Raw genomic sequence first — 20,967 nt, 5'->3', positions numbered from 1 at the left:
GGAAAGAATCAAGGTGGAGGAAGGACCTGAGCTGGCCCCTGAAGATGAACAGAGACTGACTGAGTAGATGGAGAAAAGACAGGGGAGGAGCTGTACAGAACAGGAGGAATGAAATGAGCAAAGCCCAAAAAATGCCCAACGTGTTGAGTAACAGATTATTGAGGACACTGGTTTGTGTGGAGAAAAGCTTCATTTGGAAAATGAGAAGGTATTAGATTGGAAGAGTAGAGTAGAACTATATATAGCCCAAAGAGGACTATAAACCTATGTGTTAAGTAATGAAGAAGCTTTCTTTAATACAAGTTAAGTCACAAATAAGAAAAACCACTTTGACATTTATTAATTGATTCTGCATTTACTAAGCACTTACTCTGTGCCAAGTACTCTACTCAGCTCTGAGGATGCAAAGAGAAAAGCACAGTCCATGACTTCAATGAATCCAGTGGTAAAGATAAACATAAAAAATAAAATTGTGTGTGGGTGACAGAGGATAATGTCCATTGCAGTGCCTCTTTTAGTAAGGAAGATAATGTATTTTATCAGAGCTCAAAGTAATACAAAGACATACACATTCTAGAATGTTACATGAGTGGTGTTTCCATGAAGGCTACTACTCGGTGCTGGTTACGAAAATGTCACATCAGGATGCATAGGAGGTTTGAGCTGTTTGACCTTGAAACTTCTGTATGGGCAGTGATGGTGGACAGAGTAGCTAGAGAAAACAAATCTTCCTGCTCTGGCTGGTTAACTCAGTGGTAGAAAGAACATTGGCCCGGTGTGTGGATATCCTGGGTTCAATTCCTGGTCAGAGCACACAGGAAAAGCACCCATCTGCTTCTCTACCCCTTCCCCTCTCAATTCGAATGAGTTAGGCCCAGAAGTTGAGGATGGCTCCATAGCTTCTGCCTCAGGTGCTAAGAAGAGCTTGGTTGCTGAGCAACAGAGCAATGCCCCAGATGGGCAGAGCATAGTCTCCTAGTGGGTTTGCTAGGTGGATCCTGGTTGAAGCACATGCAGGAATCTATTTCTCTTTCTCCCCCTCTCTTATTGAATTAAAAAAAAAAAGAAAGAAGAAAGGAAAACACTTGTGATTTAAATACCTATGCCAGTCTTGGAAGAAAATGACAATAGTATATGTTCTTTTCCACCAACAGGAACTCCTGGAAAATGTCTGCAATACAACCGATGGGTTGCGATTAGCCTTAGCTTCACCAAAAGAGGGTTATTCTAAATGAGCAAAGAAATTGTGATGTTGTTCCTTTAGGCCATTTTTACCCTCTCTCAGTCTCATTCAATGGAGTAACTTATGAAGATATGGAGTTAGTTCAAGGGCCTCCCATGCTCAAATTATTTATCCCATGGTTATCGAGGCTGGCATTTTAATGGACCCAAATCTTTCCATTAGAGATAAAACCAAAGGCTTGAATAAGGATGCTTAGCTAAGGTAATGCACATGATTGAAATTCATTTACACCATATAAAGCAGAATCCATCAACCATACTATGAAGACTGGTATCAAATTCTCTTGTGCTTACATAAGAGGAGAAGGTTAGAAAGCAGTTCGAGAGATTGTGCCAAGAAAGGTCAAGAATGTGGAAGCTGAGGGCTATGTAAAGGGAATACAAATTTCATCAACTTCAGAGTTTTCTTTGGGATTGACTGCTCCGCTCTGAGGATGTGTGAGCTGATGCTGCTCATGGAAGCTGAGCCCTGTGTGTAGCTGCATCCCACCAGTTAAGTAAGAACCACGCCACATTGCCGAAGCCAGCCTGCTATACAGGATTATCAAGAATTTTTTTGCTTTATTTATTTATTTTCTTTTGCACAGAAATGCTGTTAACTCAAGATTATTTCCAAATAAAAAATAATGCTTAAAGACAGGGCCTCCAAGGAAGATTCAAACCCTGGATCCTCCTCTCTCTGGTTGTGGGAGCTTGAAAATGTAACTTGACCACTCTGTGCCCAGGTTCTTCTCCATAAAAAGGAATGTGAATAGTACCAAACTCACGGGATTGCTGTGATGGGTAAAGAGATGATACAGAGGGGATCTTTATACACAGAAAGCTCTTACTTTATATCCATAATAATTATTTTCTGTACAGAACTGAAAATGTCACCCAAAGTCACTGAACTGACTTACTTGAGACAAAGTTAAGCATGTTCCGGTACAAAGAAAAAATGGACAACTTAGTAGGGTAATTAGATATTTTCATCTTGTTCTGAAGGCTTTTCTAGAATATTCTGCACTTTTCTTTTCTTTTTCTTTTCGAAGTTAGAAGCGGGGAGGCAGTTAGACAGACTGCTGCATGTGCTTAACCGGGACCCAACTGGCAAGCCCACCAAGGGGTGATGGCCCATCTGGGGTGTTGCTCCATTTTGACCAGACCAGAGCCATTTTAGTTCCTGAGGCAGAGGCCATGGAGCCATCCTCAGCGCCCGGGCCAACTTTGCTCCAATGGTGCCTTGGCTGCGGGAGGGGAAGAGAGAGACAGAGAGAAAGGAGGGGGGAAGGATGGAGAAGCTGATAGGCACCTTTCCTATGTGCCCTGGTGTGCCCTAGCCAGGAATTAAACCCAGGACTTCCACATGCCGGGCTGATGCTCTACTGCTGAGCCAACCGGCCAGGGCCTATTCTGCATTTTATGAGTATTGGAATATGGTGTCACCAGTATCTAACCCTAGAAATCTTTAAAGAATAGGCCAGCATCAAAGGAGCTTTTCTGTAGACTTTAACAATAAGAGACTTAAATATTTATACCAAAGTATTCTGAGAATAGAGGAAATGGAACACCTAAGGTCTTGGGTTAAGGTACAGCCCAAAGGCATGAATGGCAAGTAGAAATTTCTGTCTCTTTGAGTATATTTTGTGTTACACACCAAAGGATATCTGCTTAAATATAGAGTCCTCACAAAAATTCAAAAATGCATGTTTCAGGAAGTTCCACCTTGTTCATTCTGGATATCAACCACCAGCAACCTGGTATGGGTTCCAAGGATGCAGTTACTCCTATTTGAGAAGCATGACAACAGGAGATACAAACAGAATCCCATTAACACACTGCTACTGAAATAGGTCACACAAATTATTAACACAGTTGTGAAATAAGAGACACAAGCAGGGGAAATCTTGACTATTCCGGTTCTCTGCTAATTTCCATGTGAAAAAGTTAAATGTGACTGAGTGTACTTTTCATTTATAAGATTTTATATTTTTTAAACTTACTGTGAAGGTAGATGTGGTTCTCAACATAAAGTCATCATATCAACTTCAAGACATCACACTGATCTTCAATTAATGCCTCAGGCTGACCAAATGACTTTTATTAAGGTTATCAGGTTTCTATATAAATAAAATGTTATAGTATTAGTTTTTAAATATATGGTAATTTATGTCTTTCTTAATATTTTTTAACTGGTCAGGTTTGGCCATGGAAGAGATGGGGGAATGTGAGAAATACCTAAAAAAAAAAAAAAGTCAAGTTAACTTTTGTCATTCTTCTACAAAACAGGGGGAATAAAAGTAGTGACTAGGTAATAATAGTATAAAACTCTTACTTGCCATGCTCACACAGGAAACAAAGCTAACTAACAAAATACCAATTACAACAATTTATATATGTATCCATCACTTTTGATGGATCCTTCTCGTGCTTCTCAATAGGAAGCATTCAATATCTGCTTCAGTTAGTTGGACCTTTTTCAATTCTTTGTGGGATTACCCAGGGTATGCAGTATTTCTATTGGGGCACAAAAAAGTTCTTGGATGATAGCCATTAGTCATTCCAAAATACAAAAATGGACTAGTCTAATTACAGAGAAGATAATTCATGGATATCTTTTTAGCAGTGGCACAAGGGTAAAAAAAAACAACAAAAAACTCTCTCCATGGAAACCAAATACAACAAGGAAATTCTAATTAAATCACACATATTACATGAACACGAGCCACACTATTTTGGTCATGGATATTTATTTTCCTTCACCTTTTAAAAATTTCCAGTGAAAGGTGTTTCTTCCCCACAAAATAAAATTAAGCAAAATTAATTTATCCAAAAAAAAAAGCCATATGGACTTATGGATAAACATGTTGAGTTAAACACACAGGTTTATTGTTGCTTTAACTCAAAACCTCACTAAACCATTGAAAGAATATAAACAAGCATAAAGAAATGAGGATAAAAATAAGAGAAGAGAAGATTAAAATAAATGAGAGAGATGGTGCAGAACTGAGCATACTCCCAATTGTCCAGATCAAAAACCTGAACATTGTCCATGACGCCACTCTCTCCCTCTAATACTTATGTCTAATCCATCAGAAATAACTATAAAAACTCTTAGTAAACTACCAATATACAGGGACTTCCTTAACTTGACAATGAATGCCTAAAAATCTTACAGCAAACATACTACTCACTGGTGAAATACTGAATGCTTGCCTGAGTTTGGAAATAAAAATAGTATTTTTGCTAAAACCACATCTATTCACTATCTAATTAAATAATGAAATAAAAAAGAATAATGCATATAAAAACTGGAAAACATGATTGTAAATATAGAAAATCTAAATGTTTATTGATAAACTGATAGCATTAATAAACAAATTTAACAAGGTTGCTAAATATAAGAATCATTTGTATTTATATATACTAGCAAAAACAGTTGTAGTTTTTTAAAAAAGATAACATTTATAAGAATATAAAAAATGAAAATGTAGAAGTAAATCTAACAAAATATATATAAACCTTCTGTAAAATATATTACATATCACTGAGAGAAATTTAAAGTATTTTGATAAATATTTATGAACTACTAGAATCAAGAGTGTAAAACTTTCAATATACCAGAAAATTAATTTATAAATTAAAAAATTCCATCTTAATAAGTATTTAAACAGAAATTGAAAATCTGGCACTAAAATTTATATGAAAATACAAAACATTAAGAATAGTATAAGCAATTCTTAAAGAATAAAAGGTTGAAAAACTGAAGCTACCTTCGGGGTGCAACCAGGAAGAGGAAGCAGTTAATAGCAGGTTAAATGAAGGCTAGCACTAAAATTAAGTCTTGCCTTAATGGCATTCGCTGATTCCAGGAATGACTACTTGCATTTTAACTTGCAAGGTGCTGAGTTAAAATGTAGTCCTGGCCAGAAAGTTGGACCCTTCATGGTCAAGGGTAAGAGAGTGTGTCTAGAAAAGATTCATCTTCTGGGAAAGAGAAGTGTCAAGAAAACTTCTTTGTCATTGTCTGATTTTAGGGGGGAAATATTCAAAACAACAGGTTTGGTGTTCAAACTTACCTGTGGAGTCTAAGAAAACCAAGATAATGAATTGAAGCATTATTTGGTAAAAAAAAAAATGTCCCAGGATGTTTAGGTGAAGCAAACAATATCCTATCTGGAGAAATACACACTCAGATTAGGTGTTACAAATTTTTCTTTTTCTTTTTTTTTTTTTTTTTTTCATTTTTCTGAAGCTGGAAACAGGGAGAGACAGTCAGACAGACTCCCGCATGCGCCCGACCGGGATCCACCCGGCCCGCCCACCAGGGGCGGTGCTCTGCCCCCCAGGGGGCGATGCTCTGCCCATCCTGGGCGTCGCCATATTGCGACCAGAGCCATTCTAGCGCCTGAGGCAGAGGCCACAGAGCCATGCCCAGCGCCCGGGCCATCTCTGCTCCAATGGAGCCTTGGCTGCGGGAGGGGAAGAGAGAGACAGAGAGGAAAGCGCGGCGGAGGGGTGGAGAAGCAAATGGGCGCTTCTCCTGTGTGCCCTGGCCGGGAATCGAACCCGGGTCCTCCGCACGCTAGGCCGACGCTCTACCGCTGAGCCAACCGGCCAGGGCTAGGTGTTACAAATTTATCAGAGATTAAGTTCTGAACATAAACTCAAAATACAAAATTTAAATATCATATAAGAAAACAAGCTATTATACTGTCATAATGTAATTTTCCCACTTAGAATAAAGTTTAAGTCACGAAAATTTATGTCTAAAATTGATAGTCAAACATTGATATATAAATTTTGAATTAATGTAGGTCACAACTGTGGTATGTTATGCTTTAAGTGCTATGTTGGAAAACTGGTTTATTTTCAGAGCCAAATATGAAAAAGATGAGTCAAATATACAGGAGACTGACAAAATGAATAAGCAAAAAAATTCCAGTGATATGTATCCTATTTATTATGTGTATGGATTTAGAAAGATCTTGATATATTGTAGCTGAGAAGACAAATAAATACCTTGCCAAATGAAAAAGAAAGTCATTTGGAAGGTGGTCATCCAATAAAAGGTAAACCATGTATTCATGGTTCTCATGCACATCGTTATTCTATTAAACATATTCCTGATAAGGACTTTAAACATAACAAATAATTGTGAATGGCTTTGTGGTTTCTTTAGCCAACACAGAAAGCCATCCATATGGCCCTCAATGTACTTTCTATGCTAATAGGCTTGAAAACATCTGAGCTAACAACAAGTAACAAAAAAAAAAATAGTCCATAATGTTGCTTAGATACTAGAAATAAATATATATAAACTGTCCTCTGTTCTGCTTGAATAAACATAGATACCCACAGCGCAACACAGAAAGCTAAAATTGTGCATTATAAAGATAGCAAGACTTTTGAAAAGTCCAAACAGCTGTGAAGTACACTTAACACTTGGTCAAGGCTATTTTATACCATAAGGTCTTTTTGTTTTGCTCCACTGCCAATAATTGAAGATTATGTTTGCCTTATACCTGTAATATGCATTACCATACATGATGTAATTATGTTAAAACTATTTTAAACTATGTTAAAAGGAATATTATTTCATGAAATCTTGCCACCTACAATGACATAGATGAACCTAGAGAGTATTGTGCTGAGTGAAATAAGTCGGACAAAAAAAGGCCAATGCTACATAATTTCACTTATATATGAAATCTAAACACAACACACACAAAAAAACAAACAAAACAGAAACAAACTCATAGATATAGAAAACATTTTCATGGTTGCCAGATGGGAGGAGTAGCTGAAAAAAGGGAGAGGCATTAAGAAGTACAAATTGGTAGCTACAAAATGATCACAGGGATATAAATTACAGTATGGGGAATATAGTCAATAATATTATAATATTAGACCTATCAGGGTGGTCACCTCATAAGTTCTATAAATGTCTAATCACTATGTTGTACAGTTGAAACTAATATAATATTGTATGCTAAGTGTAATTGAAAGCTAAAAAATTCTTTTCTATATAAAACAAATGACTACTTTTTTATTTTCTAAAGTTTGAAAATATTTAAGGGTAAAATTTTCAACTCAAGAACATTACAGTTTCTTACCTAATTCACAATTAGAAAAATCAGATTTCCTTTTGTTCATGATTTTTTAAGTCTTCAATGTTTTTAACTCTATACCAAAGAATTTTGTATAGACCATATATACACATATATATGATAGTTATCATATATATCATAGATATGATAGTTAATGCAAAAGTAAAAATTAGCTAAGTAATTTTTTCTGGAAGTCCTAATTCTTAAAACTCAAAGCTGAAACTTCATTACGAAATCAGTTTTGAGAACTGCCAAACGCAGATCAAGTCAAAATAATTGAAAAGTCTGTGAATTCCAATTTTCTCTACTTTGACTCAGTACTTGTTTAACATGATTAGATTTAGAGATCAGGTGGTGATTTCTTTCCCATTGCTTTGCAAATTAATGTTAGTTTCATAATTGTAGGAGGATAAACGATGGATAATAATTCTAGGCATTACTCCAGCAGGACCAGAGAATAGCCATACTTTCACATAGGCAAGTTATTTTATACTATTTTCTAAAAGGATATTTACAGAGAGAAAGAGGAGAGAGAGAGGGAGAAAAGGAGTAAGGGAGGGTGGGATAGAGGTGTATGGATATAACATACAATAAATATTATATTTATATAAATATATAATATATATGTATATATATTATTATAAATATTATATATATTATAAATATTATATATATATATAAAATTTACTTTCTGATTGGGTCAGAACCCCAACATCTCTCAACAGAGCACAACCTCTGGCATCAATGTTCAGCCCTGTAGCAGATTCCAGATAGGTTTCATAGAATCTTGCCTTACACAAATCTAGCTAACCCCAGGCAAGGATCCATGGTGAATCCTCACCCAGGTGTTTGGTGTCTACCCTCTATTCAGCTTCCTTTTTTTTTTGTACCCTGTTTTGCAAATTCTAGCTATTTAAAACTGCCACAATCTCTGCCAATCTCTGCCTCTAAAATTCAGCAAGACTGTATCTGTTTGGGCTCCCCACACTTGTACGGTGGCAAGAATCTGTCCCAGGCAAAAGAATCAGGGAAATACTAGGGCTCATTGCATGTCTTTTTTTTTTTTTATCTCAATGATTAGTCTTGTGCTGCCTATTCTTCATTGCTTAGAAACACTGTTTCCTATATGTACTTTTGTTTTTCAGTTGTTTTTAGAAAGAGAGAATTTCAGTACCAAAAACTTACTCGTATTCTCTTGTTGTTATTTCATTGTGTGCACCATACACTCCTAAATATTATTTTTTGTGACTTCTCTCTTTTTCTTGATCCATTTCATCAGAGGTCAAATTTATTAGCCTTTTCAATAAACTTTTTTTTTTTTGCTGTGTTGATCCTGTATATTAAACGTTTCTCTGCTCTGAGCAGCTCCCAAGGTAGCTCTGCTAGTAGACAAATGCCTTCCCTGCGTCCCTGAGGTTTCAGACAGGTCAAGAAAAAAGCAGCCCAGTGAGCTGACCTGCTGAAGGTGGATCTGAAGGGGTACTGGGTTGATACTTTCTGATTCCTTCCTACAATTTTGTCAAATAAATGTTTCTTTCTAATTTATAAATGTGATGCTAGACAAAGAGAAGCTTAAAAATTTACAAGTCCTTGTTCAAATACTATGTTCTTTTGATTTTATTCTAATTTTAAAAAATATATGGCTAATGTTTTGATGAAATAGAAAATTAGTCATTCTAATCTATAATTATCCAATGTGGAAAATTACGTCTCATATAGGAAAAAAGCTTAAAATGAAATAACAACTTTTAGACAGGAATAGTAAAGGTATTAATTTTTAGATTTTCATTACTTTTCTAGATCTTCCATGTCCCATATTAGTAATATGTATAAATAACATACGACTCATGGAAGAACCTGTTTGAAAGATTTCCAGAACATTCAAAAGGACAGTAGGAAAAATGATTCCTTACTGGAACAACGTTTTAATACCAATAAATTTAGTTTGTTTTAGTAGTGAATACCTTCGAGAACTTTTATGAACTGCCATTTTTAAATACACATATATAGCCTTTTTATTGCTCTTCCCACAAACCTCTTTAAATCCTCAGTCTTGCCCTCCATAGCTTTACACACACCACTCCTTTTCAAAAGCACACTACACAATATTTATGAAGGATGACTCTATTTCCAGGTAGGCCTACCTCTCCGTTCCACCTAATCATTCCACTGAGCAAACACCTGGGCTGCATACATGAACTGTACCCTTGCTTCTCAGGGGCACTGGAGAAAAGGTAAAAATTGCTTTCAGCATGGTGTAACTAAAATCAGTATCTCCCTTTCTGGCTTCTGAAAAAACAGTACACCTTCCGCAACAGGGTATTTTTTCCCACTTTTAAAATATTTTGCTTTTGGTCAGTAAGAGAAGCAACATAACCTGTTCTTGCTAACCATTGTAGATGGTCTGTTACTAACATTATAGCGGTAGATCTGATACATGACACCATTTGATTTTCTAAACAAAATATTAAGGTAAATATTATTTCTATTTTACATGTGAGCATCATAGCACACAGCTAGAGTTGAGATTAAGAACCAGTTCTTTGGATTCCAAATTTAATACGTTTTCCATTATAATCTTCTGCTTCACTTTATCCAAGTGTTTTTGTTCCCTACATGTTTTCCTATATTAATATGAAGTTATAACACCTGGCTATATAAGAGAGCACTTTACCTATATATCTTCCTATAGCACATAGCATAGTTTCACTAACATTTTTAAATAAAATATACATCTGACAAAGTCAGGGATATTGGATTTCTTACAGTAGGTTATTATATTTTATAAATGAGAAACGTGAGCCTCAAAGATGCTAAGTATCTTATCTAATTTACACAGTACATGGTGGAGAGAGGATTGAAACCAAATTCTGACCCCAAATTCTATGTTCTTCCTTCTAAACAAATCATCACATTATCTTTCAGGGTTATCTCTCTGGCAAATTCTATGGGAAATAAATTTATTTTTACCAAAAACTCAGTCTAAGACTATCCTGATTGAAAGGTCATGATCTGTCCCTGTCCTACAGTGAATCCGAGGCCAGCACTGGTTCACCTAGCACTGACTACATGTTTACTTCTGGATATTCACTACAATAACAACGCTCTTTTGGGAAGAGTTCAATTGTTTAGCCTCCCCGGCACAACATGGAATGACTCAGGTCAGATTATAGCAGCAACAAATAACCCCTTCTAAACAAGACCCTAAGAATGTCAATAACTTAGGTACTATTGTTCTCCAATGACCTTGGGTAGGGTCATGACCACTCATAAGTATAAAAAAATTAAGTGATACAAGATGGGGAAACTTAAGAAAGAGACGCTTTATTGCTTTCAGGATCAAAAGAGAAAAGAAAATGCACCAACAAACTACAGCATAACCTGATAAATGATAGTCTTCCTTCAAATTAAACTTATTTTTTCCTCATTTGATTGAAGAAAAATGTGAAATAAAACCTAAAAGCAGTGGCTCTCTGAAATCCTCCAGGAAATGTTTGTTTTTGTCTTATGTATAAAACCATGACTAATATTCAAAAGAACTTGATGTCCCCGTTAAGAATGAAAAAGACCACGGTAAACAGCTGAAGGGGGTTGATAGTATGTTGCATGGAGGCATTCTTTACCAGCCCCTTGAATTGCTCATTTCAAAAAGGAAGAAAACATTTCCAGCCTTAGCGCAGAACAAAGAAAGGCAAATCATCTGGAATGACCTCAGAAGATTTAGCAGTTTTCCAAAGAACTTACACTAGGTTTGCTCAAAGTTTCAATTAACTGAACATTTGCCAAACTACTTGGAAATTTTTTGCATTCAGGAAGGAGAAAGAGTCTCACCATGAAAGGTATTCTCCATAAGAAATCATTACAACCACAGAAAATATTTTTATCATTAATGGTATGAGTGATTATATCAGAATTCTTAGTGCACTTCTCCAATTCCCCTCATTCTTATATAACTATAACATTTTAAAAGTAAAGTTTGTGACTCACTGTTTGTGTAATCCCTGTAAGATTTAACATATTCATTCATTCGTTCGTTTGTTCAACAATAATTATATTTAACATTGTTCTAAATATTGGCAATACACTCACCTTGGATTCATGGATATTTCTTGATTATTTACTATGTTTCTTGCAGTGAGCTAAAAAATAGGATATGATGGTGAACTAAACTATCAATCAATCATCCTGTCTTCCAGGCACTTTCAGTCTAGTTCAGTGGGTTTTAAACTTGGCGGTGAACCAGAATCACTGGGGAACTTTTAAAACAGACCACTATTAAAGAAGATGAGCATCTTTTCATATATCTGTTGGCCATTTGTACTTCCTCCTGGGAGAAGTGTCTGTTCATGTCCTCTTCCCATTTTTTTATTGGATTGTTTGTTTGTTTGTTGTTGAGTTTTATGAGTTCTTTGTATATTTTGGATATTAGGCCCTTATCTGAGCTGTTGTTTGAAAATATCATTTCCCATTTAGTTGGCTTTCTGTTTATTTTGTTATCAGTTTCTCTTGCTGAGCAAAAACTTCTTAGTCTGATGTAGTCCCATTCATTAATTTTTGCCTTCACTTCTCTTGCCATTGGAGTCAAATTCATAAAATGCTCTTTAAAACCCAGGTCCAGCGGTAGAGCGTCGGCCTAGCGTGCGGAGGACCCGGGTTCGATTCCCGGCCAGGGCACATAGGAGAAGCGCCCATTTGCTTCTCCACCCCTCCGCCGCGCCTTCCTCTCTGTCTCTCTCTTCCCCTCCCGCAGCCAAGGCTCCATTGGAGCAGAGATGGCCCGGGCGCTGGGGATGGCTCTGTGACCTCTGCCCCAGGCGCTAGAGTGGCTCTGGTCGCAACATGGCGACACCCAGGAGGGTCGCAACATGGCGACGCCCAGGATGGGCAGAGCATCGCCCCCTGGTGGGTGTGCCGGGTGGATCCCGGTCGGGCGCATGCGGGAGTCTGTCTGACTGTCTCTCCCTGTTTCCAGCTTCAGAAAAATGCAAAAAAAACCAAAAAAAAAAACCCAGGTCCATGAGTTGAGTACCTATGTCTTCTTCTATGTACTTTATTGTTTCAGGTCTTATGTTTAGATCTTTGATCCATTTTGAGTTAATTTTAGTACAGGGGGATAAACTGTAGTCCAGTTTCATTCTTTTGCATGTGGCTTTCCAGTTTTCCCAGCACCATTTATTGAAGAGGCTTTCTTTTCTCTATTGTATGTTCTTGGCCCCTTTATCAAAAATTATTTGACTATATATATGTGGTTTTATTTCTGGACTTTCTATTCTGTTCCATTGGTCTGAGTGTCTATTTTTCTGCCAATACCATGCTGTTTTGATTGTCGTGGCCCTATAATAGAGTTTGAAGTCAGGTATTGTAATGCCCCCAGCTTCATTCTTTTTCTTTAGGATTGCTTTGGCTATTCGGGGTTTTTTATAGTTCCATATAAATCTGATGATTTTTTGCTCTATTTCTTTAAAAAATGTCATTGAAATTTTGATGGGAATTGCATTAAATTTGTATATTGCTTTGGGTAATATAGCCATCTTGATTATATTTATTCTTCCTAACCAAGAACAAGGAATATTTTTCCATCTCATTATATCTTTCTCAATTTCTCTTAACAATGGTTTATAGTTTTCATTATATAAGTCCTTTACATTCTTTGTTATGTTTATTCCTAAGTATTTTATTTTTTTTGTTGCAATTGTGAAGGGGATTATTCTTTTGAGTGCCGCCTCACACCTGTTAGATTAGCTATTATTAACAAGACAGGTAATAGCAAATGTTGGAGAGGCTGTGGAGAAAAAGGAACCCTCATACACTGTTGGTGGGAATGTAAAGTAGTACAACCATTATGGAAGAAAGTATGGTGGTTCCTCAAAAAACTGAAAATAGAACTACCTTATGACCCAGCAATCCCTCTACTGGGTATATACCCCAAAAACTCAGAAACATTGATACGTAAAGACACATGCAGCCCCATGTTCATTGCAGCATTGTTCACAGTGGCCAGGACATGGAAACAACCAAAAAGCCCGTCAATAGATGACTGGATAAAGAAGATGTGGCACATATACACTATGGAATACTACTCAGCCATAAGAAATGATGACATCAGATCATTTACAGCAAAATGGTGGGATCTTGATAACATTATACGAAGTGAAATAAGTAAATCAGAAAAAAAACAGGAACTGCATTATTCCATACGTAGGTGGGACATAAAAGTGAAACTAAGAGACATTGATAAGAGTGTGGTGGTTATGGGGGGAGGGGGGAAAGGGAGAGGGAAAGGGGGTGGGGGAGGGGCACAAAGAAAACTAGATAGAAGGTGACAGAGGACAATCTGACTTTGGGTGATGGTTATGCAACATAATTGAAAGACAAGATAACCTGGACTTGTTGATCTTTGAATATATGTAACCTGATTTATTGATGTCGCCCCATTAAAAAAATAAAATTATAATTAAAAAATTAAAAATAAATAAATAAATAAATAAAACAGACCACTGAAAAGACCACACCCAATACCAATGAAATCAAAGTCACTGGTTTGGAAGTTAATGCAGACAATATAACAGAAAATTACAATACTAATAATGCAATGTAATAATTGAGAAAAATAAGGTGTATTTTCAAATAACATAGAAAGTACACACTATCCAGATTCAGGGCTAAGTAGCATGTTTTAAATGATTTATCTATAAGCTTTGGAAACAGAGGGAGTAGGGGCAATCTGGACAAAAGAAGTATGAAATTCAAAGGCAGCGAGCCATGTTTCTGATGTAGTACAGTGAAAAATGTTGCTATTTTTTATGAGTATAGCATGTGAAGCACAAGGTTCAAAGACAAAGACAACCACAGGGACTGGAGAGAAAGTAGAAGCCAGAGCAAGAAAACCCTAGACTTTCATGCTGAGGATCTGGGAGTTCATTCCTCAAACAACTAGAGATTGCAGTGCTGATGTAAGAAATGTCCAAACCAGTAGAGAATATTTATGAATTTATTTAAACCAAATTGACAATTATCAGGAAGCAAAATCTCAATGGACTGAGAAAGTGCTCCAGAGTATGGCAGTTCTACATTTTATACACTAGAATCAAAGGAGACATAAGGAGATTACGTGAAATACACTGGTGATAGATTAAGAGAGCAGGAGAACGCAAAAGAAGGGGAAAGGATAATCTTTGGCATTGGGTTAAAAGCAAAACTGAGAGATACTTTTTTTTACATTGGTGGGAACAGGATAGTTAATATTATCTCTGTAAGAAACAGAGATGGTATTCAGGGAGTAAGGTAACAATGAGGGGTCATGTGGTCTCTGCTCTGATGAGGTTGTGTCTTAAGGTGTCTGGTAAAGGAGACTATTCTGGCATTTTAAAGGTGTGTGTTATCTTAGATGTGAAAAGACAATAGATATGTTCACTTATGGTAAAGACTTACAGCGTGGGGAAGGAACAAAATTTCTTCTACCCTCAAGGTTCTTCAGACTGGTCTAATAATCAAATAGACATGAGACGAATTAACAAGAGCAAGTGACCAAATTTAATATGCATATATGTATAGGAACTCCACATACATGAGAGTCAGAGACCCCACATGCAAGAGAGGTTCAGAGATAGATATGAAGATTGAGGTATATAAGACATCCTGGGGTAAGGATGAGGTAGCACATCTTGGGGACCTCAAAGGGCCATTGCAGGATGATAAGAAGAACAGAGGCTTAGTAAATAGCAGTTTGTTCTGTCCTATAGATAAGTCAAAAGACATTATCTCTGATAATAGCTTGTTATGGGCAATGCCCTTAACTCAAATTCTTCTAGGTAGTTGGGGATGGCAGAAATTTCTCTTGAGCCTATGGCTAAAGTTGCCTTTAGCTCAAAACAATCCACATACCACAGAGGCACATCTTAGAGTGACTCATTCTAGACCCCCACAGAAACTACAAGTCTAGAACATGATGACTGGAAGGACCTTCTTTTAGTTAGGAAGTTTTATGTTCAGACAATCTTACATGGTTACTTTCAACCTCTAAGTTTGTAGGAACCACCATGCAGGCTTCCCTTGAGTTTGTTAGGTTTAGTATGTGGCTCCTTTTTCACATACAATTTAAATAAGAAGAAAATTTAAATAAAACACTAATGGGATCATTACTCATTCTTTTACATTCTTTACTCCCAGGCCATGTTTACTTAAATTTTGTTGGTCATGAAACAATTATGCAGTAACCACAAACTATGTCATTTCTTAATCACTGGAGGAAATCAACAATGGATCTGCTAACGCTATCTGTCATTGGCCACTTTAATATGTGTCCAGCTTACTCTAATTCCCTTCCATCCAAAGTAGTCATTTGCTTTGCTCTTAAGACTTTACCAAGCCCACGCCTTGAAGTGAAGACACTTAACATCCCTGTTCCCAGGAACAAGAGGCATCATTGGAGCTCCATGCACAGGCCCCCCATGAACAGGAGAACTAACTGCTCTAAAATGGTTTGTAAAGTCTTTGTCAGCTTGCTTACTTGATAAAGTAAGAAAGGGAATAATTTATTTCCCTGGGAAGTGACGTTAATTTACATCGTTTCCAGACTCTCCTATAATTGCCTCTATGGGTTTCATGAAGCCTAAAATGTGTTTTTGATATTTATAACTCCTTATTCCCCCCCATTCATAAAATTGTAAAAAAAAAAAAAAGTTCTCATAAATAAGGAAAAAGTCAAGTACAGTACCTGCTTATTAGACTAATATTTTGATTTGATTTAAAAATCAATAATTTATTTTAACCAAATGACAGGCATTTTATTCCGATGTACAAAGAACTCAGAAATTCCGCCCTACCTCCCACATCCCGTCTGGTCACAAGAGATAATGGCTGCATTGACAAGAACTATTTCCAGTTCCTGTCAAGGGTCATTTCAGAAAGAAAGCAGAAGCAAAAGCCTCGTACTATTATTTTTATTTTAAAACATTTAAAAATAAATAACAAGTTATTGGCCTCAAGGATCTTCTTGTTTCTGCAAATGAAAACCTTGGGAGGAAGGAGTTTGATGCTGGTGAAGCACCAGGTTGGCCAGGTTAAAAGGGACCAAAGACAACAGCCCAAACCTAAGTATTTGCCCTCTGCAGCTCCAAGTTAGACACTGAATTTCCTCCCATTTGGCTCTGTTAGAGGGCTTCTGGGGTCAATCATGGGCAACCAATGCTCACTTGAGACACATCTAAGCATTGATTTCCTTTTGAGAAAAGTCAGAAAGCAGAATGCTATATTCTACAACATACGTGTTAATAGCAGCTACTGTTTACTAAGCACCACACCAGATAACTTATCCACATGGCTCAATCTCCCTGAACTGTTTCTCCATCTATACATTGCAAATATACTCACTGCTACCAACATTAAAGATAATGATGACAATGAAGGTGTCCCCACAAAAGGTGTTCAATAGGTGTGTTTCTTCCTTTCATCTCCCTGTTTATTTTCACCTACCTAGTATTTGCACTTACTAGGTTAATTAAACTGAATCAATATTGTCTTACTATGTGAGGTATAAACACTGCAGAGCCCCGTTAAGCACTCTGACCTTTTTCTATAACAAGGAAAATATGTCTCCTCTTACCTCATTCTCCAAACGCCCTGTGAACACACTTGTGTTGACATGTGAGTTGTTCAGTCCTTCCCAGTTAATAGCAACAATCAGAGCCAGGCAGCAACACTACTAGCACAGTTTTGTTTAGAGCTCCCCAGTGCCCCAAATAGCTAAGTGAAATGTGTGATGTCTTAATTGCTGGTGAGCAGCAAAGCCATTTTCAGTATTACAGTGGAAACTATGTAATTTTCCAATAAGATGAGTCATGTCCAAAAATAAGAAGTCCTTATCTAATTTGCCGCCCAAAAAAACAGTTTGATATCCTCCTGAGGCCAATATCTGGTTACATGATTCCCAACAGAAACATAATAACAGTAATAAAATTAAGAAGCAGATACTCCTCAATATTTTGCCCAATTTACAAGACTTCAGAATGTCATAGGTCACTTCAGACCCGCTCTGCTCTCTATGGGAGTAAGCAGAAGACAAACTCTCCCACATCCTTCTCAGATTTCATAGTGACTAAGTTCAAAACACTCAGAAAAGAAAATCAAGACAAACAAAAAACAAGATATTTTAATGGTGCAGCTGATTTATTTACTCCTAAATATATTTCCCTGATTTGCTTGTTATATTGGGACTCATGAGCAAGTGCCGTAAATATCCAAGAGTTTTGAGTATATGAATATTGTTAGGGTGACAAATAATTTCCTTTTGTTTATTACCTTTCAATTTCAGGACCTTTAGGAATAAATTTTGCTCATAATGAAAAATCTCTCACCATATACACACATACATCTGGTAGAACTTTTACAGCATGAGATCGTAATAGGCTGATGGGCCCCGTTTTATGAGACCAAACCGATGATGTCAACCCATTCCTCTTTCATATTATGCTGGTAGATACTTGCAATGGAAATCTTGGCATCGTGAATCAAACACTACAAGGTTAAAAGCATTACAAGGTAAAAATGTCATGTGCCTCAATTAGAAATTACTTTGCTTGATTCATATTTTCCATTTGAAACTTTTTTTTTAAAGAGTACCAGTTTCTCTGAGTTTTGTCTCAGGAGGCTAAACTGTTTTGCCTAACATATTATACCTAAAATGTTAGGCAAATAACTCAGTAGGAAGACAGAGTTTGTCCCAATAATATCATCATTACTTTAAAAAACCAGAGTAAAAATTATTAATAAAAAAAGTTAAATAAAAATAGAATACCTCAAATTATCAGGATTATTTCAGAAATTAGATATTATAGTATTACCTAAATATAAGAAATTAACATTTGTTGGGCCTTTTCAAAGACTACAGCAGTTTTCTTTTGTTGTACAACAAATCACCCAACTTTTGATGAAGGTGTTCAACCAATCTTTACTTAATTCATCATTTTGCAGGTCAGCAATTTGGGCTAGGGCCAGCTGGGCATTTCTGGTCACAGTCAGAGTCACTCATGCGTTGCAATCAGTTCCTGAGGTTCATAAAGTGCTAGCTAGTCAAGGATAGTGTGATGGGCAAAATAATGATCCCTTAACCCCAACCAAACATGTCCATATCTTAATCCATGTAATCTGTGAATATGTGACTTTACATGACAAAGGGAGATTAAGATAGCAGATGGAATTAAGGTTAATCAATTCATCTTAAAATAAGGAGATTAACCTGGATTATTTAGGTTAACCTTAAATATATAAGGGCGAGTCCTTAAAATTATAAGGGGGTGTCAAAAGAGGAGATCAGAGTAATATGAGGTGAGAAAGACTCCATCTGCAATTGCTAGCTTTGCAGATGGGGGGGTGGGGATAAACCAAGGAATCCAGGCATCCCTGAAATTAGAATCATTCCCTAGAGTTCCCAGAAAAGAACACAACCTGGGGAGTACCTTGATTTTAGCCCAGTAAGACCAGTGTTGGACTTCTGATTTACAGAACTGTAAAATAATAAATGGATGTTTTAAGCCACCAAATTTGTGATTATTTGTTGTAGCAGTCATATAAAAATAACACAGGTCATATCATCTGGGATAATTTGTCTCTGTTCTACCTGTTCTTTCACCCTGTAGTAGGTCATATCTGAGGATCTGTTCAGATGTAAGGTAGGTAGGTATGATCCAAGAGACTGAGTAGGTAGCGTGCCGGCCTATTAATATCTAAGCCCAGAATGGAGACACCATTATTTCTGCCATGTTCTGTGGGCCTCAGTAATTCACAAGGCCAGCCCAGATTTAAGAAGTAGGGATATAAATCCCACCTCTACTGAGAGGTGCTGCTAAGTGGCTCAAATAAAGGGAGGAAAGCATTGAATCTACTCTTTTAGTCACAAAGACTAAAAGCTTTACCTCTTGTTGTTTTCCAAAATTAGGCAAACTACAATCTGACTAAATATGGCAATGAAAATCGAAACAAAAAAGACAAACTTTACAGTTTTCCCCATGCGATAGACAAATTTAAATGCTGCTACATGAGAACAGCACAGTTCACACTACGTTAGTGAATCATTGTCCTTCTAAAAGGAATAAAAATAAAAATTATTGGCTTCCCAGAAAATGAATATAATATCAACAAATTAATATTCACTTGTGAGTCGATCAGAGTGTTCTTTGATATTTCTAAGACATACAGTCACAGTTGCAAACATATTGCCTTTGTTCTTCAGCTCATTGGTTGGACACCGAGTATCTGACAGATGTAATAGTGGGACAAAATGGGTAGTTGGTGAGGTGGGCTCATAGGCTATCTGAGCAGCTGGTCAGACACTGTATTCTCTTTCTAAGTTACTTGATGGATTTGTTTCTTGGGCTGCTGTAACAAAGAGGACAAAGGGTGGCTTTAAATTTCATTTTCTCAAGGTTCCGAGGCCAGGGCTATGCTCCTTCGGAAACCGCAGGGGAATCTTTCTCCACTTCTTCCTAGCTTTTGGTGGGTTGCTGACAATTCTTGGTCCTCCTTGGCTGGCAGTGGCATAACTCCGATCTCTGTCTTTGTCATCACGTGGTGTTCTTCTTGTGTGTCCGTGTCTTCACATGGACATCTTCTCATAGGGACACTGGTCATACTAGACTAGGGATCCACACTACTTGAGTAGGACCTCCTCTTAACTACTTATATTTTTAATAACCTTATCTACAAATAAGGTCACATTCTGAGGTACTGGGGGTTAGGACTTCCAACATATCTTTTTGAAGGACACAAAGATTAAAAATTGAATAAAGTAGTTGAGAGGTTATGTAATACAGTGGTTAAAGGCATGAACTATTGAACGGTTACCAGTCTGGATGAACCCAGGTGAATTCAAATCCTGGCTCTGCTGCAGAGTATGTAATCTCAAGAAAGGTACTTAACGACAGGTGCCTTAGTTTTGTCTATATGATGATGATAGAAATAGTAGTGCCTAACTCACAAAGCTCTCTGAGGACTGAATTAGCATACAAAATATTTAATTAGTACCTCCCAGAAAGGAGTACTATAAAAGTGGATACTGTTATTTTTTGTTGTTGTGTATTAGATCCTCATAGCTATTCATACCCAAATTTGAAGTTCTGTTTCACACAAAGGCAGCCTATGCTGCTGCTCCGTTTTGATTTTGCCCTTAGCCTACAGCTATTTTTCTTTCAAAATCAAATGACTCTTTTGTCACTTACGCTTATGGTATGTAAACAGAAAAACTTTTTGGAGAGAAATTTAGCCACACTTATCAAAAGCCTTAAAAACTGTTTATAACATTTGATTCAAGCATTTTACTTCTAAAAAAATATTCTAAGTAAATAATTTAAGATGAGTGCAAAAATCCTGCTACTAGTTTTTTTTCGTAGTTCTGTTTATATAACAAAAAGCTATTTCTGTAATGACTGATTTTTAGAAATCATGGTCTATTAATTTAATCAAATGTTATCAATCATTAAAATTGAATCTTGACAAGAAAATATATGCATTCTATATTTTTGAGTGAAATAAAAACAAAGCCACAAATAGCAGCACTATTCAACAGATTTTCTGCAATGATAAAAATGTTCTATATTCACACTGTCCAATATGGTAGCCACTAGCCCCACCTTGTAACCAA

General features: G+C 36.6%; 1 long non-coding RNA gene across 1 annotated transcript in view; it reads right to left on the bottom strand.

The window, feature by feature from the left end:
* LOC136316454 (uncharacterized) overlaps positions 1-17,042 on the bottom strand; it is a 110,723-nt gene extending 93,681 nt beyond the window's left edge. The window contains exon 1 of the long non-coding RNA XR_010727712.1: positions 16,936-17,042. This is a non-coding gene — a long non-coding RNA (uncharacterized lncRNA). The remainder of the gene's footprint in view (positions 1-16,935) is intronic.
* Positions 17,043-20,967: the final 3,925 nt, after the last annotated feature.

This window comes from Saccopteryx bilineata, chromosome 12 (genome assembly GCF_036850765.1).
Source record: "Saccopteryx bilineata isolate mSacBil1 chromosome 12, mSacBil1_pri_phased_curated, whole genome shotgun sequence".
NCBI classification, from domain to species: domain Eukaryota; kingdom Metazoa; phylum Chordata; class Mammalia; order Chiroptera; family Emballonuridae; genus Saccopteryx; species Saccopteryx bilineata.
This window is presented reverse-complemented; position numbering and strand designations above follow the sequence as displayed.